Source organism: Dendrobates tinctorius, unplaced genomic scaffold (genome assembly GCF_039654945.1).
Source record: "Dendrobates tinctorius isolate UK_male_01 unplaced genomic scaffold, ASM3965494v1 ptg000111l, whole genome shotgun sequence".
NCBI classification, from domain to species: domain Eukaryota; kingdom Metazoa; phylum Chordata; class Amphibia; order Anura; family Dendrobatidae; genus Dendrobates; species Dendrobates tinctorius.
Window position 1 is genome coordinate 19,249,723 of NW_027361779.1, and position 25,753 is coordinate 19,275,475.

The 25,753-nt window shown below is 43.4% G+C and overlaps 1 long non-coding RNA gene across 1 annotated transcript in view; it reads right to left on the bottom strand.

The window, feature by feature from the left end:
- Positions 1–13,683: 13,683 nt before the first annotated feature.
- Positions 13,684–25,753, bottom strand: part of LOC141100944 (uncharacterized) — a 30,595-nt gene continuing 18,525 nt past the window's right edge. The window contains exon 4 of the long non-coding RNA XR_012234822.1: positions 13,684–13,722. This is a non-coding gene — a long non-coding RNA (uncharacterized lncRNA). The remainder of the gene's footprint in view (positions 13,723–25,753) is intronic.

Here is a 25,753-nt window from a genome sequence, read left to right on the forward strand (position 1 = left end):
ATACCCATGCACACTCATTTACAAACAAGAAAATACATATATTACACATTATATATTGCATACACTATATACACATACTATCATCCTCACACTATTATTTATACTTACCTATGCTGCAGCAGGACCTTCACCACCTACCCCATCATCCCAGGAGAGCAGACAGCCAGGGCAGATATCAGTAGGAAGAATCCACAGCACAGCAGAAGACTATGAGCAGCTGCTTCCTCTTCCAGAATAGACACTTTGTCACCCCCTCCCCTGGTCCTGACTGCTGCTGGTGATGTGAGTTCAGGGAAACTTGTACGCTACAGTTTCCGCACCAGTATTTGTGTTAAAGTGAAGGTGCCATCAAATTTTTTTTCAGCAACTGAAAAAATGTAAAGAATTAATGTTTAAATTTGCTTAAAAAATATTATCATTTCTTTATAATTTAGTAAAATATGAAAAATAATTTTAAAAGGTTTGGTATTTCCACTTTTAAACACTAGGGGGAGCAGCTACTGAAATTTGACAAAACCTAGCGCACATTACTGCCCTGCAGTAATTATGGGCTGAATCTGCTGACATGTGTGTAATATCACTCCTCTCCTCCCCTTCTGAGTGTTTGCTAAGGGATAAGAGAGGATGACATTTAGGCCGGGGTCACACTGGCGAGGAATACGGGAGAGTGAGAGGCGCTAAAAGCACGCATTAGACACGGACAAATGATTCTCTATGGGGTCCCTCGCACCAGGCGTATATTTCTCCTCCGTATCCTACGCTCCGTGCCACTCGCAGCATGCTGAAATTGTCAGCGTACTACGGCCGTAGTACGCCAATGCAAGTCTATGGGTGCGCAAAAAATACGGATTACACACGGACCACATGTGTGACTTGCGAGAAATACGCACCAGGTTTCTTTTAGCAAAGCCGGCAATTCAGTGCGCTATACAGTAAACTCACACTGACAGTTTTAATAAAGAAATGAAAGAATAGATATAGACACACAGAATACATATATATATATATATATATGCATTCTATGTGTCTATATCTATATTTTCATTTCTTTATTAAAACTGTCATAGGGCTCCATTATATGTCCATTTTGAAAGCCTGCGAGAAAATCTCGCCATACGGATTACATACGGATGCTTACATGCGCAAAATACGCGACCACACCTTGATTACGGATGACATACGGAGCACTGTTTAGGGGTCTGTCTTCCGTATTACGCATGTAAAATACTGACCGTATTTTGCACAGGTTAGTGTGACTCCAGCCTTAGGAACACAGTGCCATTTTGTTTGTGACTGCAAAGTTATACTGACAAGTAGACGGTCACGCAGGATGCCAGGTAGCAATGATTCTGTTAGTTGGTGCTGCTCGCTGTATCACGCAGACATGCGGGGTTGAGAGGAGTGCATAGGAGGGAGAGCAACCCATGGGGAGAGAGACATGCAGGGTGGAGAGAAGTGCATAGGATGGAGAGCGACCAGGCACAGGGGGGATAGAGAGCACACATGGGGAGAAAGACCAGACACAGGGGGATAGAAAGGACACATGTGGAGAGAAACCAGGCACAGAGGATAGAGAGCACACATGGAAAAAGAGACCAGGCACAGGGAGATTGAGAGCACTGTGCTGTTCTATGGGAGGTCACAGAAGGAGATATATGGTGGAAGGAGCAGGGTGACAGCAGCACATAGTATTTCAGGAGAGCAGTGTGCTGGTCTATGGGGGGAGTGTGCTCACATTCACGCTGACGCACACTCATGTTGCACAATGCAAAGTGATGCGTACACAAAACTACATGCAGATCCTTATGCTGCAAGGTCTGAGGTCTGATACTAGAGTGTCAGTCCTGTGGCCCCGGCCTGGATATACAGTACAGAGTGGACACTAAGGTCTGATATTAGAGCATCAGCTCTACGGCCCAGGCCTGGATATACAGGAGTATATAGTACAGAGAGGCCACTGAGGTCTGATGTTAGAGCGTCAGCTCTGCGGCCCAGGCCTGGACTGAATATTGTCTTTGTGTTGTTACTATTTATTTTGAATATAATGTATTTAAATGTTTCAGTTTTATTTAGTAATTTGTACTTTCATTATTGATTCAAATGTATAGGGTCACCAGTCAAGTGACATCTCATATTATGGATTAGGTATCAGTGACATGTAACAGCAGAATTGACTGCAGCTCTGGAGATGACTGTCTCTCAACATGTGTGCTGTCTCTCTCCCCATTTGTGCTGTCTCCATCACCCTGTGCCTGGTCTCTCTCCTCATGTGTGTCTCTATCCCCGCCCTACATATGTCTCTCCCCATGGGTCACTCTCCCTCCTATTTACTCCTCTCCCCCTGCCTGTCTCTCCCCTTGGGTCACTCTCCCTCCTATGCATTCCTCTCCCCCTGCATGTCTCTCTCCCCATGGGTCGCTCTCCCTCCTATGCACTCCTTTCCCCCCTGCATTTCATCTCTCCCCCTGGGCACTCTCCCCCATTCCATGTTCAGAGCACAGTGTGTGATGATCACACTCCTGCACTCTGAACACTGCAGGTTTCAATATTTAAAATATGGGATGCCAGTACTATGAAGGTTTATTACTTGTTTGTAAGATGCAGTCTGAAAGATGCTTAATCCCATCTTTTTCCCAGGATGCTGGCTTCATACTTGCGCTGGGCAGAGCTGCGGAGGGCTGCGTACTTCCTCCGTTAAGCACCGCCCACTGCCGCACCTCTTCCATTCAGCTCCGCCTATGTCTGCATGCGTCCTGCATAGCTATCTTTAACATTGGGTATGCAAGCTATACGAATGTATGCAGATGCCTCCGCATGGGTCGTTTTGATGCTGCACCGACTGCAACAAAATGCAACATGTTGCGTTCTATGCAGTTCGGCGCAGAGTCAAAACGATGCATGTGGAGGCATCTGCATACATACGCATGGTCTGCATACCCATTGTTAAAGATAGGTACGCAGGATGCATGACGACATAGGCGGAGCTGAATGGAAGAGGTGCGGCAGTGGGAGGGGCTTAATGGAGGATGTACGCAGCCCTTCGCAGCTCTGCCTAACGCAAGTGTGAAGCCAGCCTTAATTTGATGATTTAGTGGGAGGTTCGACTGCTGGGACCGCCAAAGATTCTAAGAAAGGGTCTCTGCAGAGCTTCATCCGAATGGAGCACTGGTTGGACACACACCAACCAATGCTCCATTCACTCTCTATGGGACTGTCAGAAGAATCTGAGCTCTGTGCTTGGCCATCTTCTGCAGTCCCCTAAGGAACTAATGGAGCTGGGGTGCGCATGTCCATCCAGAAGTGACACCTCAGAGCAGTGTTCTTCGGATTGTTGGGAGGGCCACCAGTCATACCCCCTCCAATCAGCAATTTATCCCCCACTTGTATGTAAAAGTGAGAAATTATTAAGATTGGAATAATCCTTTAAGTGCACTCTATACAATTTGTAACATAGAAATATATTCTCCTCTATACACACATTTACTATCAAATATTGGTCAAACATACAGGAAAAAGTGTCATTAAGATTGGCCAGTGTACATCTAAAGGCACATGGCCGTATGCTTTGGTATGTTTTCTAATGAATATACTGACTATGCAACATAACATGGGGTGAGCAGAATCCTTTTGAATATTACAGACTGCAGATTAGTTTGCATGATTGATGGCAATAATTTTATAAGCTATTTACTGCACTTTAACCCCTTCATAACCCAGCCTATTTTGACATTATTGTCCTGGCCATTTTTTGCAATTCTGACCAGTGTCCTTTATGAGGCAATAACTCAGGAACGCTTCAAGGTATCCTAGCGATTCCGAGAATGTTTTTTCGTGACATATTGGGATTCATATTAGTGGTAAATTTAGGTCGATAATTTTTGCATTTATTTGTGAAAGAAACAGAAATTTGGCGAAAATTTTGAAAATTTCCCAATTTTCAAATTTTGAATTTTTATTCTGTTAAACCAGAGAGTTATCTGACACAAAATAGTTAATAAATAACATTTTCCACATGTCTACTTTACATCAGCACAATTTTGGAAACAACTTTTTTTTTTTAGGAAGTTGTAAGGGTTAAAAGTTCACATTTCAAGTCACTTTGAGAGGTCTATATGCAGAAAATACCCAAAAGTGACACCATTCTAAAAACTGCACCCCTCAAGCTACTCAAAACTACATTCAAGAAGATTATTACCCCTTCAGGTGCTTCACAGGAACTAAAGCAACGTGGAGGGAAAAAATGGACATTTTAATTTTTCCAACATAAATTTTCTTTTAGCATCAATTTTTTCATTTTCACATGGGTAATAGGATAAAATGGATCCTAAATTTTGTTGGGCAATTTCTTCTGAGTACACCGATATCTCATATGTGGTCATAAACCACTGTTTGGGTGCACGGCAGGGCTCACAAGGGAAGGAGCGACATTTGACTTTTTGAATGGAAAATATGCTTGAATATTTAGCGGTTGCCATGTCGCGTTTGGAGAGCCACTGTGCGCCTAAACATTGGAGCTCCTCCACAAGTGACCCCATTCTGGAAACAAGACCCTCCAAGGAACTTATCTAGATTCATAGTGAGCACTTTGAACCCCCAGGTGCTCCACAAATTGATCCGTAAAAAAAAAAAAAGTACTTTTTTTCACATAAATTTTATTTAGCCTCAGTTTTTTCATTTTCACATGGGCAACAGGATAAAATGGATCCTAAAATTTGTTGGGCAATTTCCCCTGAGCACACCAATACCTCATATGTGGTCATAAACCACTGTTTGGGTGCACGGCAGGGCCCGGAAGGGAAAGAGCTCCATTTGACTTTTTGATTGGAAAATTAGCTCAAGTCGTTAGCGGACACCATGTCGCGTTTGGAGAGCCCCTGTGTGCCTAAACATTGGAACTCCCCCACAAGTGACCCCATTTTGGAAACTAGACCCCCAATGGAACTTTTCTAGATGTGTGGTGAGCACTTTGAACCCCCAAGTGCTTCACAGAAGTTTATAACGCAGAGCAGGGAAAATAAAAAATCATTTTTTTTTGCTCAAAAATGATTATTTAACCCACTATTTTTTATTTTCACAATGGTAACAGGATAAATTGGACACCAAACGTTGTTGTCCAGTTTGTCCTGAGTATGCTGGTACCCGATATGTGGGGGGGAACCACTGTTTGGGAGCACGGCAGGGCTCAGAAGGGAAGGAGCGTCATTTGACTTTTTGAATGGAAAATTAGCTCCAATCGTTAGCAGACACCATGTCACGTTTGGAGAGCCCCTGTGTGCCTAAACATTGGAACTCCTTCACAAATGTCCCCATTTTGGAAACTAGACCCCCTAAGGAACTTATCTAGATGCATAGTGAGCACTTTGAACCCCAAGGGGCTCACAGAAGTTTATAGCGCAGAGCCGTTATAAAAATATTTTTTCCTTAAAAAATTATTTTTAGCACACTATTTTTTATATTCACAAAGGTAACAGGATAAATTTGGACCCCAAAAGTTGTTGTCCAGTTTGTCCTGAGTATGCTGGTACCCCATATGTGGGGGGACCACTGTTTGGGCACATGTTGTGGCTCGGAAGGGAAGTAGTGACATTTTGAAATGCCGACTTGATGGAATGGTCTGCGGGTGTCATGTTACGTTTGCAGAGCCCCTGATGTAGCTGAACAGTGGAAGGCACCCTCAAGTGACCTCATTTTGGAAACTAGACCACCCAAGGAACTAATCTAGATGTGTGGTGAGCACTTTGAACCCCCAAGTGCTTCACAGAAGTTTATAAAGCAGAGCCGAGAAAATAAAAAAAAATTTTTTCCTCAAAAAATGGTTTTTAGCCTACAATTTTTTATTTTCACAAGGGTAACAGGATAAATTTGGACCCCAAAAGTTGTTGACCAGTTTTTCCTGAGTATGCTGGTACCCCATATGTGGGGAGGACCACTGTTTGAGCACACATTGGGGCTCGGAAGGGAAGTAGTGACGTTTTGAAATGCCGACTTCATGGAGTGGTCTGCGGGTGTCATGTTACGTTTGCAGAGCCCCTGATGTACCTAAACAGTGGAATACACGCTCAATTGACCCCATTTTGGAAACTATATCACCAAAGGAACTAATCTAGATGTGTGGTGAATACTTTGATCCCGCAAGTGCTTCACAGAAGTTTATAAAGCAGAGCCGAGAAAATAAAAAAAATGTTTTCCTCAAAAAATGATTTTTAGCCCACAATTTTTTATTTTCACAAGGGTAACAGGATAAACTTGGACCCCAAAAGTTGTTGTCCAGTTTGTCCTCATTTTTCACAGTCTTCTACTAGGCATTGTTCCTACTGGCCAGTTTCCTACTCCACACTGATGAGGGGCAATACCCCGAAACAGCTGTTTATGGATGGATACCATGTTTTGGCATAGGTGGTTTCCTTCATTGGAGACTGCCCTTCCCGTGGTTGTTCCTTCCCGGGGAAAGACCTGGCTAGTCATTGCTTGTGTTGAGAAACATGTGATGGTGTCTCCGCGGCTTGTGTTTTGCATGTTTCTACATATTTCACATAAGGGATGGGGGCATTGCTCTAGAATCACTGCATTGAGAAACACATGATGGTGTCTCCGCAGTGTTGGATGTTGATCTCCATGAGTTCATTCATCCTCATTTTTCACAGTTTTGAAATGCCGACTTGATGGATTGGTCTGCGGGTGTCATGTTACGTTTGCAAAGCCCCTGATGTACCTAAACAGTGGAAACCCCCCACAAGTGACCCCATTTTGGAAACTAGACCACCCAAGGAACTAATCTAGATGTGTGGTGAGAACTTTAAACCCCCAAGTGCTTCACAAAAGTTTATAAAGCAGAGCCGTGAAAATAAAAAAAATTTTTTTCCTCAAAAAATGATTTTTAGCCTACTATTTTTTATTTTCACAAGGGGAACAGGGTAAATTTGGACCCCAAAAGTTATTGTCCAGTTTGTCCTGAGTACGCTGATACCCCATATGTTGGGGGGTAACAATATCAAACAATGTAGGATAGATCTTCAGCTCACCTGGTTCAGCCTGCCCAGTCCTCCTTTCCATAATCTCGGTGCACCGAGTGGATCCATCCCCATCTGGGAGAAATGCTCAATGAAAAAAAGTTTTTTATAGTTCCAGCACACGATGTGAAAAAATTAAGAAAAGCCTTTATTTAATCCATAATTAAAAAATGCAATTCCAGTGATGATAAAAGCATGTGTAGGCTTACGTGTTTCGGATCATATTTGACCCTTAATCATAGCATAAAATACTGAATAAATGTTGGACTTATCAAGGAAAAGCAACCAGAGAAGGCTGCCTTGGGTAACACCCACCAAAATCAGCTGTGAAACTGACACCACTAATTCAAAGGTACCTCACTGGTTTAACCCTATGATGCATTCATCTTATACAAACATATTACAATGTGAATTCTCACTTAATAATAATCTGATGATTAAACCAAAAACAAAAACAAACAAACTTCAGCCTCCCTAGTAGCTGGGATTAAAGGTACATACCACCGCACCCGGCAAAAAAAAAAAAAAAAACCTCCAGAAAAAAAAACAAAAAAAACCTCGAGAACAAAAAGATTGTCGGAACACATTTATGACATCAATAATATTACTACCCGTAGTCTTTCGGGGGCTTCTAAACATTTTTTGTATGAACATAAGGGAGAATTGAATAGCCTGCGAGTAAGTGCTTTGGAATTTGTTCCTGCTCCTCGGCGTGGTGGCGATAGAATTAAATTACTCCAGATGATTGAAGCTCGATGGATATTAAAACTTAATACTAGATATCCAGCAGGATTAAATTTGAAGCATGAATTGATGTATCTATATTAATATGGTTTTATTTTTTTCTCGATTTTTTTTTTTTTTTTTCGGAGTTTTTTTCTTTTTTTGGAGTTTTTTTTTTTTTTGGAGGTTTTTTTTTTTGCCGGGTGCGGTGGTATGTACCTTTAATCCCAGCTACTAGGGAGGCTGAAGTTTGTTTGTTTTTGTTTTTGGTTTAATCATCAGATTATTATTAAGTGAGAATTCACATTGTAATATGTTTGTATAAGATGAATGCATCATAGGGTTAAACCAGTGAGGTACTATTGTTAACTTTGAATTAGTGATGTCAGTTTCACAGCTGATTTTGGTGGGTGTTACCCAAGGCAGCCTTCTCTGGTTGCTTTTCCTTGATAAGTCCAACATTTATTCAGTATTTTATGCTATGATTAAGGGTCAAATATGATCCGAAACGCGTAAGCCTACACATGCTTTTATCATCACTGGAATTGCATTTTTTAATTATGGATTAAATAAAGGCTTTTCTTAATTTTTTCACATCGTGTGCTGGAACTATAAAAACTTTTTTTCATATGTTGGGGGGACCACTGTTTGGGAACACATTGGGACTCGGAAGGGAAGTAGTGACGTTTTGAAATGCCGACTTGATGGAATGGTCTGCGGGTGTCATGTTACGTTTGCAGAGCCCCTAATGCACCTAAACAGTGGAAACCCCCCACAAGTGACCCAATTTTGGAAACTTGACCACCAAAGGAACTAATCTAGATGTGTGGTGAGTGCTTTGAACCCCCAAGTGCTTCACAGAAGTTTATAAAGCAGAGCCGTGAAAATAAAAAAAAAATTTCCTCAAAAAATGATTTTTAGCCCACTATTTTTTATTTTCACAAGGGTAACAGGATAAATTTGGACCCCAAAAGTTTTTGTCCAGTTTGTCCTGAGTACGCTGGTACCCCATATGTGGGGGGACCACTGTTTGGGCACACGTTGGGGTTCGGAAGGGAAATAGTGACGTTTTGAAATGCCGACTTGATGGAATGGTCTGCAGGAGCCATGGTACGTTTACAGAGCCCCTGATGTATCTAAACAGTGGAAACTCCCCACAAGAGACCCCATTTTGGAAACTAGATCACCCAGGGAACTAATATAGATGTGTGGTGAGCACTTTGAACCCCCAAGTGATTCACAGAAGTTTATAACGCAGAGCCGTGAAAATAAAAAATATTTTTTTTCCACAAAAATAATTATTTAGCCCACTAATTTTTATTTTCCCAAGCATACCAGGAGAAATTAGACCCCCAAATTTGTTGTGCAATTTTTCCTGAGTGAGCTGATTCCCCATATGTGGGGGTAAACCACTGTTTGGGCGCACGTCGGGGCTTGAATTGGAGGGAGCACTGTTTAACTTTTTGAATGCAAAATTGGCTGGAATAAATGGTGGCACCATGTTGCGTTTGGAGACCCCGTGATGTGCCTAAACAGTGGAAACCCCTCAATTCTATCTCCAACCCTAACCCCAACGCACCCCTAACCCTAGTCCCAACCCTAATCATAACCCTAACCACAACCCTAACCCCAACACACCCCTAACCCTAATCCCAACTCTTACCCTAACCATAAGCCTAACTGTAATCCCAACCCCAACCCACCCCTAACCCTAATCCATCCCTAATTCCCACTCTAACCGTAATTCCAACCCTAACCCTAATTCCAGGCCTAACCCTAATTCTAACCCTAACCCTATTTCTAATCCTAACCCTTATTCCAACCCTAACCCTAGCCCTAACCCTAATCCTAGCCCTAACCCTAGCCCTAACCCTAACCCTAGCCCTAACTGTAACCCTAATGGAAAAATATAATAAAATAAAGAAAATATTTTTATGTCCCTACCTATGGGGGTGATAAATTTGGAAAATTTCAAAAAATGATTTTTAGCCTACAATTTTTTATTTTCACAAGGGTAGCAGGATAAATTTGGACCCCAAAATTTGTTGTCCAGTTTGTCCTGAGTACGCTGATACCCCATATGTGGGGGGGACCACTGTTTGGGCACACGTTGGGGCTCGGAAGGGAAGGAGTGACATTTTGAAATGCCGACTTGATGGAATGGTCTGCGGGTGTCACGTTACGTTTGCAGAGCCCCTGATGTACCTAAACAGTGGAATACACGCTCAATTGACCCCATTTTGGAAACTAGATCACCAAAGGAACTAATCTAGATGTGTGGTGAATACTTTGAACCTACAAGTGCTTCACAGAAGTTTATAAAGCACAGACGAGAAAATTAAAAAAAAAATTTTTCCTCAAAAAATGATTTTAATCTACAATTTTTTATTTTCACAAGGGTAACAGGATAAATTTGGACCCCAAAAGTTGTTTTCCAGTTTGTCCTGAGTACGCTGATACCCCATATGTGAGGGGGACCACTGTTTGGGCACACATTGGGGCTCGGAAGGGAAGTAGTGACATTTTGAGATGCCGACTTAATGGAATGGTCTGCAGGTGTCATGTTACGCTTGCAGAGCCCCTGATGTACCTAAACAGTGGAAACCCCCCACAAGTAACCCCATTTTGGAAACTAGACCACCCAAGGAACTAATCTAGATGTGTGGTGAGCACTTTGAACCCCCAAGTGCTTCACAGAAGTTTATAAAGCAGAGCCGTGAAAATAAAAAAAAATTTTTTTCTCAAAAAATGATATTTAGCACACTATTTTTTATTTTCACAAGGGTAACAGGATAAATTTGGACCCCAAAAGTTGTTGTCCAGTTTTTCCTGAGTATGCTGGTACCCTATATGTGGGGTGGACCACTGTTTGGGCACACGCTGGGGCTCGGAAGGGAAGTAGTGACGTTTTGAAATGCCGACTTGATGGAATGGTCTGCGGGTGTCATGTTACGTTTGCAGAGCCCCTGATGTACCTAAACAGTGGAATACACCCTCAAGTGACCCCATTTTGGAAACTAGACCACCCAAGGAACTAATCTAGATTTGTAATGAGCACTTTGAACCCCTAAGTGCTTCACAGAAGTTTATAAAGCAGAGCCGAGAAAATAAAAAAAATGTTTTCCTCAAAAAATGATTTTTAGCCTACAATTTTATATTTTCACAAGGGTAACAGGATAAATTTGGACCCCAAAAGTTGTTGTCCAGATTGTCCTGAGTACGCTGATACCCCATTAGTGGGGTGGGGACCACTGTTTGGGCACACGTTGGGGCTCGGAAGGGAAGAAGTGACGTTTTGATATGCCAAAATACAAGCCACGGAGACACCATCACATGTTTCTCAATGCAAGCAATGACTAGTCAGGACTTTCCCCGGGAGGGCACAACCACGGGAAGGGCAGTCTCCAAAGAAGGAAACCACCTATGCCAAAGCATGGTATCCATCCACAGACAGCTGCTTCGGGGTATTGCCCCTCATCAGTGTGGAGTAGGAAACTGGCCAGTAGGAGCAATGCCTAGTAGAAGACTGTGAAAAATGAGGATGAATGAACTCATGGAGATCAACATCCAACACTGCAGAGACACTGTCACATGTTTCTCAAAGCAGTGATTCTAGGGCAATGCCCCCACCCTTATGGGAAATATGCAAATATATGCAAAACACAAGCCACGGAGACACCATCACATGTTTCTCAACGCAAGCAATGACTAGCCAGGTCTTTCCCTGGGAGGGAACAACCACGGGAAGGGCAGTCTCCAATGAAGGAAACCACCTATGCCAAAACATGGTATCCATCCACAGACAGCTGTTTCAGGGTATTACCCCTCATCAGTGTGGAGTAGGAAACTGGCTAGTAGGAGCAATGCCTAGTAAAAGACCGTGAAAAAATGAGGATGAATGACCTCATGGAGATCAACATCCGACACTGCGGAGACACCATCACGTGTTTCTCAATGCAGTGATTCTAGAGCACTGCCCCCATCCCTTATGGGAAATATGTAAAACATGCAAAAAAACATAAGCCGCGGAGACACCATCACATGTTTCTCAACGCAAGCAATGACTAGCCAGGTCTTTCACCGGGAAGGAACAACCACGGGAAGGGCAGTCTCCAATGAAGGAAACCACCTATGCCAAAACATGGTATCCATCCACAGACAGCTGTTTCGGGGTATTGCCCCTCATCAGTGTGGAGTAGGAAACTGGCCAGTAGGAGCAATGCCTAGTAGAAGACTGTGAAAAATGAGGATGAATGAACTCATGGAGATCAACATCCAACACTGCGGAGACACCATCACATGTTTCTCAACGCAGTGATTCTAGAGCAATGCCCCCATCCCTTATGGGAAATATGTAGAAACATGCAAAACACAAGCTACGGAGACACCATCACATGTTTCTCAGCACAAGCAATGACTAGCCAGGTCTTTCCCTGGGAAGGAACAACCACGGGAAGGGCAGTCTCCAATGAAGGAAACCACCTATGCCAAAACATGGTATCCATCCACAGACAGCTGTTTCAGGGTATTTCCCCTCATCAGTGTGGAGTAGGAAACTGGCAAGTAGGAGCAATGCCTAGTAGAAGACTGTGAAAAATTCATCCTCCCTCCTTTCCTCTGATCACTGTTCTCCATACACAAGTACGGGTAGTAATGCCCTGATGGCAGCCCTGCTTCTGCTAAAAGAATACATAGACTCCTAATGGAGGTCAAAAAAGTGTCCTTTTAGTCACGGTTGGATTCCTAGATATCGGTATACCATTGCTCTGTTGAAGAGCATGTGGATCTATTGGCAAAGAATTCCAGTGTATGCCTATACATTAGCATCTGTTAGAGGCATCTGCTGGAGATTTACAGAAACCCCACCGAGGCATAAGAGTATACCTCCAATGGATACTGCAAATGTTGTGTAGTGGGTTGTTTAATTGACAGAGAGTGAAGTGATAATATGGATGCTGAAATATGCCCACGTCATTGACATCTGAAACTAGATGATTGTATTAAAACAGCTGCCATGTGTCTATAATGCTGACAATTATCATGGTACAATCTAGCAGCCAATATATCCAAGCTCTGTCACTTATTTCTGCACGTGTTGATGAGACTGCCAGTCAGTTACTGTATCAGTCTGTCCCATAGCATCTGATTTGTGCAACTATGTTGAATATTTTTTTCCCACTTAACATAAGCAAGCGAAAATAATACACAGCTACTTCCAGAAACTTGAAAAATCATTATTCTCAAAATATATTTTACATTAAAATATCACTAGCTGACAATAAATGTGGATGAAAATTAAATACTTTATCCCATATGTTAGTTGCCATAAAAGCAACAAAAATGAAAACTGGCTTGTATCTTGCTGTGAATGCCAAATTACCATGCAAATCAATGAAACAGGTGCAGAATTAAGGTATCTAGGAAAAATATGACATTACATCTGATGAGATTTCATTCTGCCATTCCCTACAGTGGAGGATTCAAATATATTGCTTCATCACGCATCATATTTCACTTTGCATTTTATGAGTCTTGTTAATACATATACAGTGTCTACTTTTTACTGAATGGAATATATCAACATGTAGAGAAATCTTAAATCACATCTAATGTTGTGTTACTGCTCCAAATAAATGGTGCAAGTCAACTTTTTTTCTTTTAAGCCGTTTGATAAAGAAATGTTTGCAATGTTTAAAAGCACATTATGCCAATTCCAAAATGGAGGTGACATAATGTGTAGGTTTATATTACTGACCATTAGATTTTTAATGCATATTTTCAATGTAAAAAATACCTTTTATATTTTCAGAAACAGAGCTTAAGTTTAACAGGGTTTTTTATGCAGCACTTTTGCAATTTTTGTCACTTAAAAAAATGAAAATGCTGTATTAGTTAAAAGTTTGTAGTAAAAAAATAAAAATAACTTACATGCCGTCTTGGTTGTGGTATTCATAATTTTCATAGCCAATGGTTAGGACTTAAAAAAAGACTGGAAGAAAACATTGCACAAAATTTTATTTATTAAAAATGGCATTAAAAACATATGAACAAAAACCCCATAATAATATACAACTAACTGCAAATGTTTTACATGTGCTAAAAACAACTAGGAAATGCTGAGACCAGTCTGCTGAGCTACAATCATCAGAATTCTACCTTAATTTGTGGCAAAAACTAATTTTAGGTTAAATTCTCACAATTAATTATTGGTTGGTTTTTGACGCATAGCATTTTCACTGAGCAAAAAATGCAGTGTCGTGCAGTTCAAGCAGAGTGGGTGGGATTTTTAGAACTCTCATGCCCACCATGCTTTTCTTTAAGCAGTGCTATATGCTGAATCTTTGAGAAAGCGAAAATATGCAGCTTCAAAAACACATCAAAAATTCACTGTCGGAATCTAACTTCACAGTGCCCAAACCTTGAAGCAGTTAAAAAAAATTAAATCAATCTTATTTTAATTTTTCATTTGTTGCAATAGTTTTCCCCTGGAATCTTCCTGAAAAGACATCACATGCACTTTAGGGTGAGTCCTTAGCCACCAACATACTTCTTTACTTGTATTTACTTGTATCCAAGTGGTCCTGTCAAGTCACAGTCATCTGAATGTTGGGTATTCTGATATCGTGCTCTATTACTGGCTCGTTAATGCTGATCTGAGCCGGCAACAGAGCACGCTGTCATTCTGCACATCACACAGGGAATATCGCTCAAGCAATAGCCCAACCCCTGACACCTCATTTCAGAGAGGGGGCAGATTTTGCAGCACTGACATCAGCCTCTGTCGCCTGATGTCACTTTGTTTGAGTATCATAGCGTGCACCGGGATTCTTAAAAAAAGCATCGTCAAAAAGGAAGTATGGAAAAAAGCAGAAAAACAGTTAGTGCAGTTAGGGAAGGATAGGGAATGCAAGTGCATATAATACTTTAGATTCAGAATGCAAATTACTTTAGCCTTCGGACCACCCCTTTAAACCTAATGAATCATGCACTGGCCCATCAGGCCTTGCACCTGGAATAGAATAGTGTAAGAATTTCTACTGGATCATATATACACTTTATTTGATATAATAGTTGCCACAAAACCAACATAAAAGGAAGCTGGCATGTATCTTGTTGTGAATGCCAAATTCATAGAATCATAGAATGGTAGAGTTGGAAGGGACTTCCTGGGTCATCTGGTCCAACCCCCTGCTTAATATAGGATGCACTAAATCATCCCTGACAGATGTCTGTCCAGCCTCTGTTTGAAGACTTCCATTGAAGGAGAACTCACCACCTCTCGTGGCAGCCTGTTCCACTCATTGATCACCCTAACTGTCAAAATGTTTTTTCTAATATCTAATCTGTCTCTTCCCATTCAGTTTCATCCCATTGCTTCTAGTCTTTCCTTGTGCAAATGAGAATAAATATCCTTCTACAATGTGACAGCCCTTGAGATATTTGTAGACAGCTATTAAGTCTCCTTTCAGTCTTCTTTTTTGCAAGCTAAACATTGCCAAATCCTGTAACCGTTCCTCATAGGACATGGTTTACCATTCTGGTCGCTCTTCTCTGAACTTGCTCCAGTTTGTTGATGTCTTTTTTAAAATGTGGTGCCCAAAACTGGACACAGTATTCCAGATGAGGTCTGACCAAAGAGGAGTAGAGGGCAATAATGACTTCACGTGATCTAGACTCTATGCATATGTTAATACATCCCATAATTGCATTTGCCTTTTTTGCTGCTGCATTACACTGTTGATTTATGTTCAGTTTAGGATCTATTAATATATCCAAGTCTTTTTCACGTGTGCTGTTGCTTAGCCCTTTTCCTCCTGTATATGCTTTTTTCATTTTTATTGCCCAGATGTAGTACTTTGCATCTTTCCTTGTTAAAAACCATTCTGTTAGTTGCTGCCACTGCTCTAGTTTATTTACAGTATATCTTTTTGAATCCTCTCTCTCTTCTATAGTATTAGCTATCTCTCCTAACTTTGAGTCATCGGCATATTTAATAAGTGTACCCTCAATTCCTTCATCTAAATCATTGATAAAGATGTTGAACAATATGCTGCCCAGGACAGAACCCTGTGGTACCCCACTTGAGACAGTCTTCCAGCTGGATATGCAGCCATTTACGACCATTCTTTGGGTCCAATCACTAAGCCAGTTATGAATCCACCTAACAGTTGCCATGTCCATTGCATAATTAGTCATTTTTTCAATAAGGATGGTGTGAGATACTTTGTCAAATGCTTGGCTGAAGTCAAGATATACTATATATACAGCATTTCCCTGATCCACCCAGTCAGTGATTCTGTCATAGAAGAAAATTAAGTTAGCCTGACATGACTTATTAGTTACAAACTCATGCTGACTTCACTTCACTTCACTTCATTCTTATCCAGGTACTTACATAAATGGTGTTTAATAATTTGTTCAAAGATCTTTCCTTGCATAGAAGTCAGACTCACCAGCCTATAGTTCCCTGGGTCCACCGTCTTCCCCTTTTTGAAGATAGGAATCATAGAATCATAGAATCATAGAATCATAGAATCGTAGAGTTGGAAGGGACCTCCTGGGCCATCTGGTCCAACCCCCTGATCAAAGCAGGATTCGCTAAATCATCCCAGTCAGATGTCTGTCCAGCCTCTGTTTGAAGACTTCCATTGAAGGAGAACTCACCACTTCTCGTGGCAGCCTGTTCCACTCATTGATCACTCTAACTGTCAAAAAGTTTTTTCTAATATCTAATCTGTGTCTCTTCCCATTCAGTTTCATCCCATTGCTTCTAGTCTTTCCTTGTGCAAATGAGAATAAAGTTGATCCTTCTACAATGTGACAGCCCTTTAGATATTTGTAGACAGCTATTAAGTCTCCTCTCAGTCTTCTCTTTTGCAAACTAAACATTCCTAAATCCTGCAACCTTTCTTCATAAGACAGGGTTTGCAGACCGGTCACCATTCTGGTCGCTCTTTTCTGAACTTGCTCCAGTTTGTTGATGTCTTTTTTAAAATGTGGTGCCCAAAACTGGACACAATATTCCAGATGAGGTCTGACCAAAGAGGAGTAGAGGGAAATAATGACTTCACGTGATCTAGACTGTATGCTTCTGTTAATACATCCTAGAATTGCATTTGCCTTTTTTGCTGCTGCATCACACTGTTGACTCAGGAACAACATTTGCTCTTCTCTAGTCTTCTGGGACTTCTATTCTATAAGAATTTTCAAAGATTATGGAGAGTGGTTCAAAAATTTCTTCTGCTATCTCTTTTAGTACTCTCGGGTGTAATTAATCTGGACCTGGAGACTTGAATTCATTTATGTTGCTAAGTGTACTTTTGACATATCCCCAAAATCCTTTTTTATTGCTTTTGACATCTATTGCAAGCTTTAAATCATTGTCAGCTTAATGATATCCAGCCATTGGATCCCTCCAATTCTCTTTCTTAGTCCCTTAAAATCTGCCTGTCTGAAATCTAACCTTGAAGTTTGAGTCTTCACAGGTCTTCCTCCTCTAGTTATCCAAAATTCTAAAATAGCATGGTCGCTACCTCCTAGGGTCCCAGGCTCCAGCCACTCTTACCTCCTCAACCAATTTCTCCCTGTTTATGAGGATTAGATCCAAGGTAGCAGATCCCCTTTTTTTCTCCCCTGCATTTTGGAATATAAAGTTGTCAGCAAGAGAGGATAAGAATTTGCTTGACCTGTTAGGTTTGCCTGAGAGAGATTCCCAACAAATGTCTGGATAGTTGAAATCTCCCATGACTAGTGTTGAGCGATACCTTCCGATATCGTGAAATATCGGATCGGATTGGATCGGACCGATACCCAAAGAGTATCAGATATCGCCGATTCCGATACCGGAACCCAATACAAGTCAATGGGACAGAAATATCGGAATTAAAATAAACCCTTTCTTTCCTTGTAGGTTAATTCTACATGAAGAAAAGCAACTAAGAATAATGTAGAATGTATTGGGGGAGGTGGAGGAGACACTAAAGGCATAGAGGTTTAGCCCAATCAAATGGAATAGCAGGAATAAATTTTTTTTTTAAGACGTTTGGAGTTACAAAGATATTGACTATGTTAACCTTTGTTATATTTTGGCAGATATGTATGTTTCACTACTTCCATGCTCTTCACCTTCTTTTTTACTACTCTCCCACACTTTCTCCTTCATGATCCTCAGCAGCAGCATCATTTTCATCAACTTCTTCTTCACCTTATTCATCTTCTTTTTCTTCACCTTCTTCCAATTTTTCTTTTTTTTACATTCTTCATCTTCTTCTTATTCAACTACTATTCTTCTTCATATTCTACTTCTTCATCTTCTTCCTATTCTTCTTCATCATATTCTTATTTGTGACAGGCATTCCTGTAGTTGTTATCTATAAAAGTTTGAAGATTACACCTTCCGTTCTGCCTGTCACAAAAGATTTACAACAGGATTTGTCCGTGTTCAGTTTGGCCTGCAGTAGCAGGCATTTTCCAGGGGCACCATGAGGAGGAACGGACTCACCCCCATACACTGCTTTGTCTTCTTCTGCTTATAATTTAGATAATATCTTTTGCTCTGATTTTTAGTCTTATGCTTAATGTTTTCTGCTTTTTGTTCTTCTGCTTCTTGGTCTTCTGTCTCTTGTTGTTCTGTATCTTGGTGGTTGTCTTCATGTTCTTTGTCCTCTTGGTCATCTTCTTCAGGGTCATCTTTTTGGTCTTCTTTGGGGTGGTCTTCAGGGTCGTCGTCAGGGAGATCCAGAGTGATTACCAAAAACCATTTCAAAAAGCTTGAACTTGGAAATGTAGCAGAAGGTACAAGAAGGCTGAGGAACTGCCGATAACCAGCTGACGGTACTGGAACCCGGATGGGTAGCAGAAGGAACAAGAGCCAATGGCACTACAGAGGACCAGCTGACGGTACTGGAACCTGGTTACTAAGCAGGAGGTACCTGTGCTAGAAAGCACTACCAAGGACCAGCAGACGTTGCTGGAACTCGGATACCGAGATGGAAGCACCTAAGCCAAAGGCACTGCCGGGAACCAGCTGGCGGTGCAGGAACCCAGGGTAAATACTACAAAGAGAGTGGAGACAGAGGTCTATTTGGAGCAAGTTTAAAATCAGTTGTTGTGTGAATGTGGAGGGAGCAGGAGATATTGCCGGACACACAGCAGGGGAGCAGCTGACGTTACTGAACTCCACTAACACAGGAGCTAGTGTTTTTCTCTGTGCAGATGGCACTTCTGAGCAGCAACTGGCGGTGTTGGAGCCCAGGGTCAATCATGGAGTAGGCTGAGGCCTATTTGGAGCAAGTTTAATATCTGATGTTGGGATGAATGTGGAGGGAGCAGGAGATGTTGCCATACACACAGCAGGGGAGCAGCTGGCGTTACTGAACCCCACTAACACAAGAGCTAGTGTTTTTCTCTGTGCTGATGGCACTTCAGAGCAACAACTGTCAGTGTTGGAGCACAGGGTCAATCCTGGTGTAGGCTGAGGCCTATTTGGAGCAAGTTTAAAATCAGTTGTTGTGTGAATGAGGAGGGAGCAGGAGATATTGCCGGACACACAGCAGGGGAGCAGCTGACGTTACTGAACCCGACTAACACAGGAGCTAGTGTTTTTCTCTGTGTAAACAGCACTTCTGAGCAGCAACTGGCGGTGTTGGAGCACAGGAATTACAGTTCAGGTGGTAGAAACATGAACACAACAGGAGACCTGGATACTGTTGCCAACCAATTATTTAATCTGGAAGAGGACTGGCAAATTCCGGTGAGATTCAGGCCTTGTTCATTTTCAGAAAAGTTAGCCGGTCAATGTTATCGGAGGATAGTCGCATGCGACGGTCTGTTAGTACACCACCTGCGGCACTAAAGACGCGTTCCGATAATACACTAGCAGCAGGGCAAGCTAGCACCTCCAACCTCCAATGCATACTGGCTAAGCTCTGGCCATGTATCCAGCTTAGAGACCCAAAACTTGAAGGGGGAAGAGCCGTCTGGGAGTACACTGAGAGGGCAAGACATGTAGTCTGTCACCATTTGACGGAAACGTTGCCTCCTGCTGACTGGAGCCGTCTGTGATGGTGTAGACATTTGTGGCGGGGACACAAAACTTTGCCACATTTGGGCCATACTGGTCTTGCCTTGTGCTTAGGTGCTGCCTCTGCTCCCTCTTTGTGCAGAGCTTCCTCCACTGCCTTGACGCACAGAGCTGCTTTGTAAAGCACTAGCAGCACTGTTCTCGGGTGGAATGGAGAACATGATGGAATGCACCAGTGTGTCTTGCTACTCCTGCATTTTATGCTCCCGGTTCAACTTTGTTATGAGGCTTTGTAAGTTGTCGTGGTAGCGAGGATCTAGGAGGGTGTACACCCAATAATCAGCCGTGTTGAGAATGTGGGCGATGCAGCGGTTATTTCTCAGGCACTGCCGCATGAAATCAACCATGTGCTGCAGACTCCCAACTGCCCAAGAAACGCTGTCCCCTACTTGAGGCATCATCTCTGCCTGCTCTGCATCACCCCACCCTCGCTCTACATACTGACTACTAGAGCATTGTGTACCTCCCTCCTCTGGAGAGATGTCTTCCTCCTCCATTGACTCCTCCTCATCCTCCTCACAAAGTGTCCCCTGCCTAGGCCTTTGTGAGGAATCACGTTGCGCAGACTGTCCAGAAGCAGATGGCATTTGTGACTCCTCATCCTCCACCTCTTCCAAAACCTCCTCCCTTAGTGCGTGCAGTGTTTTTTGAAGCAGGCAGATAAGGGGGAAAGTCATGCTGACTAGTGCATCATCTGCACTCGCCATCCGTGTGGAATCATGGAAGGCACGCAAAGCGTGGCAGATGTCCTTTATAGAGGCCCACTCAGTGGTGGTGAAGTGTGACCGGCGCGCAGTGCGACTTGTTTGCGTCTGATGCAGCTGGTACTCCATTACTGCTGCCTGCTGCTCACACAACCGCTCCAACATATGTAACGTTGAATTCCACCTGGTGGGTAGGTCACATGTGATGCGATGTTCCGGAAGGCGGAATCGGCGCTGCAGAGCTGCAATGCGCGTTCTTGCCATGCTGCAATGCCGCAAGTGATCGCACTCTATGCGGACCTTGTGCAGCAGTGCATCAAGATCCGGATAGCCCCTAAAAAAACTCTGCACGACCAAGTTGAGCACATGTGCCAGACATGGGATGTGAGTGAGGTTGCCTAGGCCCAGAGCTGCCATCAGAGTTCGGCCATTGTCACACACTACCCAGCCTGGCTGGAGATTCGCTGGCACAAACCACACATCGCTCTCCTGCTTGATGGCATTCCAGAGCTCCTGCACTGTGTGGCTTCGATTCCCCAAACAAATTAATTTCAGTACGGCCTGTTGACGTTTGGCCACGGCTGTGCTCATATCGGTCGTAACAGGTAAGCGTTCATGGGTCCCTGTGGAGGTAGACCGTGACAGCTCTTGCAGCGCTGATTCTGAGGAACTGGAGTATGAGGAGGAGTCAATGTGTACAGACTGGATTCCTGCAATCCTTGGCAGAACACGTACAGAGCCACTCTCAAGATCTGTACCCGGCTCCACAACATTTACCCAATGGGCAGTGAGGGAAAGGTATCGTCCCTGTCCATGGTTACTGGTCCACGCATCGGTGGTCAGGTGGACATTGCTACTGACGGCGTTTAGTAGCGCATGTTTAATTTTTCCCTCCACATGCTTTTGCAGGGCAGGGACGGCTTGCCTGCTGAAATAAAAGCGGCTGGGCACATTGTATTGTGGGACTGCCAATGCCATGAAGTTACGGAAGGTGTCAGTCTCCACCAGCCTGACTGAGAGCATTTCAAGGGCCAGTAGTTTTGCAATGCCAGCATTCAGTCTGAGTTCGGGGATGGTTTGCGAATATGGCCACCTTTTCTCCCATGCCTGTGCTACCGATGTCTGTAGAGTGGCCTGGGAGTGTGAGGATGACAGGGAACATGGTGCTGTGGGTGTAATGACACTGGATCTCTGTACAACAGTGCTAGAGGTTCTTCCATGGCGATCCTGTGAGGAAGCCGAACCAGCTGTGTGTGAGCTGGAGGAAGAGGCTACAACACGAGCTGAAGAGGTGGTTGGTGGCGCTGTAGGTTGGCCTACGTCTTCAATGTGTCTTTGTAACTCCACCACGTGCTTGGTCCGCACATGTTTCCACATATTTGTGGTATTGAGGTTGCTGACACTTTTCCCTCTTTTGACTTTCTGATTACACAGCTTGCATTTGACAAAGCAAATGTCATCTGCAACTGTGTCAAAAAAGGACCATGCACTGCAAGAACTGGGAGCGCCCATTTTGGGTTTTGGAAGAGGAATGCTCCTAATGGGTGCCGAAGTGGAGGCCACAGGCAACCAAGTCTGCCCCCTCCCTCTCCCTCCTTTTTTGGCCGTTCGGGGAATCTCTTTCTCAGAGCTGCTCCCACCACCTTCCTGTTCCTCATGCCATGATGGGTCAAGGACCTCATCATCTACACTCCCCTCTTCAAACACCAGCTTCTCCTGGGTAGTCTCGCCTGCACAGTACGCACCAGAAAGTGGCACCTGAGTCTCATCATCAGATGTGTACTGAGGTGTGCTGATCATAGGCAGTGGCCCACCCGCCTCTTCAGATTCAGAGAGACAAAGCTGTTGCGCATCTCTGCATACTACCTCTTCTTCACATTATAGAATGCTGCTTGGCTGGCCTCCTCTTTCCAAGCCAAGAGATTCAGAGAACAGAAGTAGAGAATGAGATGGCTCCTGTCCAGGGCTCTCTGACTGCCTGGGCAATTTGGCAGGTGGTGAAGAGACAGATGGTTGCTCTTCAGTGCTCTGGACCTGAGAGGATGTGGAAGTAATTGAAGTCGATGCGTTAGCTGCCATCCATCCGACAACGGCTTCAATTTGTTCCTCCCGCAGCAGTGGGGTACGGTGAGCTCCTACAAAGCTGCGCATAAAGGACTGTTCCCTGTTAAAACTGGGGTATGCTGAGTCATTGGTGCCCACAGCAGGCACAGAATCCCCACGTCCTCTCCCTGCTGAAACTCCACGCCCACGACCACGTGCCTTACTCCCTGCCTTCTTCATCTTGGTAGACTGATAAAGATAGGCAGAAAAGTACTAAGGGCTTAGTGTGCTTATTCCTGAACAGCTGCTAACAGGTATAAGAAACACTAATTTTATAAAGTGTGTGGACTACACTTTAATATGAGCTAATGTGGCCTACACAACTGTAAAGTGGAGTGTTTGGTGAACTTTATTTATGTGTTTTTTTTCAAAAAAACAAAAAGGATGTGACCAAAGATGTAAAAGCGATAGTATCACAAACTTTTTGGAGCTATTACAATGCAGGAAGGTGTCCTACAATGCAATAGATGAGGCTCCAAACAATAGGCTAATACTAATCTGGCTGGGGCTGCAGGGCACAAGCCAGCAAAAAGGCTCCTCTATCTACTCCTATATAGTGTTTGCAACCAATCTAGCTGGATACGGATGGAAGCACACTAATAGGAGAAATTCAGGAAAAATAAGCAGCACTACCTTAAAAAAGGACAATGTATGAGGCAGTGACGCACGCTGAGCAGACTACAACCAGAGGTGGCTGTAGAACACACTGCAGCGTGTGCTGCACTCACACACAGAGACCTCACAGACAGCCGTGAACACAACAGTGCAGAGAACTGGGCACTAGCACTGAAAGGCTGCAGAAAATCTCCGCTAGCTACTCCTATATAGTGTTTTCAACCAATGTAGATGGATACGGATGGATGCACACTAATAGGAGAAATCAGTAAAAATGAGCAGCTATAAAAAAAAATATGTATTGCTTAAAAACTATGTATGAGGCAGTGACGCACGCTGATCGGCCTACAACCAGAGGTGGCTGCAGAACACACTACACCGTGAGCTGCACTCACACACACAGACCTTGCAGACAGCTGTAAACAGCGCTGCAAGGCAAAAGAAAGCTTCACACAGGGGTTGATACAGTAGCCTGGGTAAAGCACTATATAGCAAATCACAATCTCTAACTGTCCCTCAGAGCTAGAAGAGCAGCGTCCTGTCCCTTACTGAATTCACAGCAGAGTGAACCCAAAATGGCGGCAGCGGCTTTTATAGTGTATCATGACATCATTTCAGCAGCCAATCACAGCCATGCCATTAGTTAACATGCCTACATGCCTAACAGGATGTGCCCACACTTCTTAGGATTCCTCATTGGCTGAATCAAATCAAACTGGCTCATAGCATTATGGGAACTTCCGATTCCGGTATTCGATATGCTAAAACTATTGGAACTCAGTATCGGAATTCCGATACCGCGAATATCGGCCGATACCCGATATTTGCAGTATCGGAATGCTCAACACTACCCATGACCACTTTGTCATATTTTTTGGAGAACTTGGCCATTTGATGCATAAAGAGTTCATCCATATCTTCAGCTTGCACAGGCGGCCTGTAGTAAATGCCTACAATGGTGTCCTTTCCGTTGTTCTTTCCTTGTATTCTTACCAAAACAGTTTCCACAGAACTCCCAGTCTTTGAGGCTTCAATCTCTGTGCAGATATATGCTTTTCTCACATAAAATGTGACACCTCCTCCTTGATTATCAAATCTGTTTCTTGCAAATATGTTGCATCCTTCTAGCCTTGTATTCCAATCATGTGTGTCGTCCCACCAAGTTTCCGTGATTCCAATGACATCATATTTCATCCCCTGCGTCAGTAGTTCCAATTCTCCTTGTTTGCTGCCCATGTTTTGTGCATTTGTATGGAAACATTTTAGTTTGTGATTGGTTTCTCTTCCTCCAATATTTTTATTATTTACATTTTTTTCTCTTTTTTCTTCCTTTCCACTTCTAATAGAGTTCTCAATAGTATTTGTCAGGTGTATGGGTGACTTAATTGCTTAATTCATAAACAAAATAGGTACAGAATTAGAGTATTTTTGAAAAATATGACATTACTTCACACAAGATTATCGTTTTGCTATTCTCTTCAGTGTAGGATACAGATGTGGCACCCCTGCGGGTCCAGTCGCCACAGAGGTACTGCACCTCATCCAGAGGTGTGGTATCTCATGACCAGGTAAGATGGGGGCACCTCACCAAACTCTTAACACTGCATTCAACACACACACTAGCTAGTCAGGGCACCTGGGCGTACCCTACAGGAGGATGGCCTCATCCCAGACTGGCTAGGAAAGGGTGTGGGGAGCTAGTGGGGAAGGTAGGTAATGGGGAGGAGCTTAGACAGTGGACTGATGAAGAGCAGCCAATGGGAACAGCGAGTGGGCAGAGCTTAGAGAAAGAGTGGGAGATTTGAAGACAATTGAGAGAGTTCCCTCAGTGGAAGAGCAGGTATAAGGATGCGCTTGGAGCAGCTCCTGTCAGGAGGAGCTGCTGGGTAGATAGGCTGGGAGGAGAAGCTCCTGGGAGAAAAGAAAGGAATTTCTAGAGACCCACGCTGATTGCTATCAAGTGGGAGAAGAAAATAGGTCGCAGAAGGTTCTCAGCCCCTAGCCTAGCGAAGTAAACAACGAACTTAACTAGCAAGCTGACACTTGTGATTGCTGTATGGGCCACAGCGAATCCCACAGTTGTCTTCCCAGAAAGGCAGCCATATAGGATCAAGGAACCGCGTGAGTGACGAATTCTGACAGGATCTGCTGCAGCTAGCCTGAGACACTGACTGTGAAGGTGCTGGAAAGGGAGAAAGGAGAGGAAATCAGCACAGTGAGACGGCCTAGAAAGGAACATACTTAAAAGGGAGTGTTAGAGGGGTCTACTCATCTACCTGGAAGTTTACTGAACCCCTGACCTGGAGGACTCAGTACCGAAGCGGGCGTCTGTGTGCACCAGACAGTAAGTAAAGCCCATTGAACTACATGCGACTGTGTCCTTCATTTTACTTCTGCACCACTCCTTCACTCCACTTCACATCTACCAACTCTACTAACAACTACATCTATTCTGCCCTGGGACTACAGCCCTACTTGTGAAGGGCTACAACATCACAGCTGCACACAACATCCAT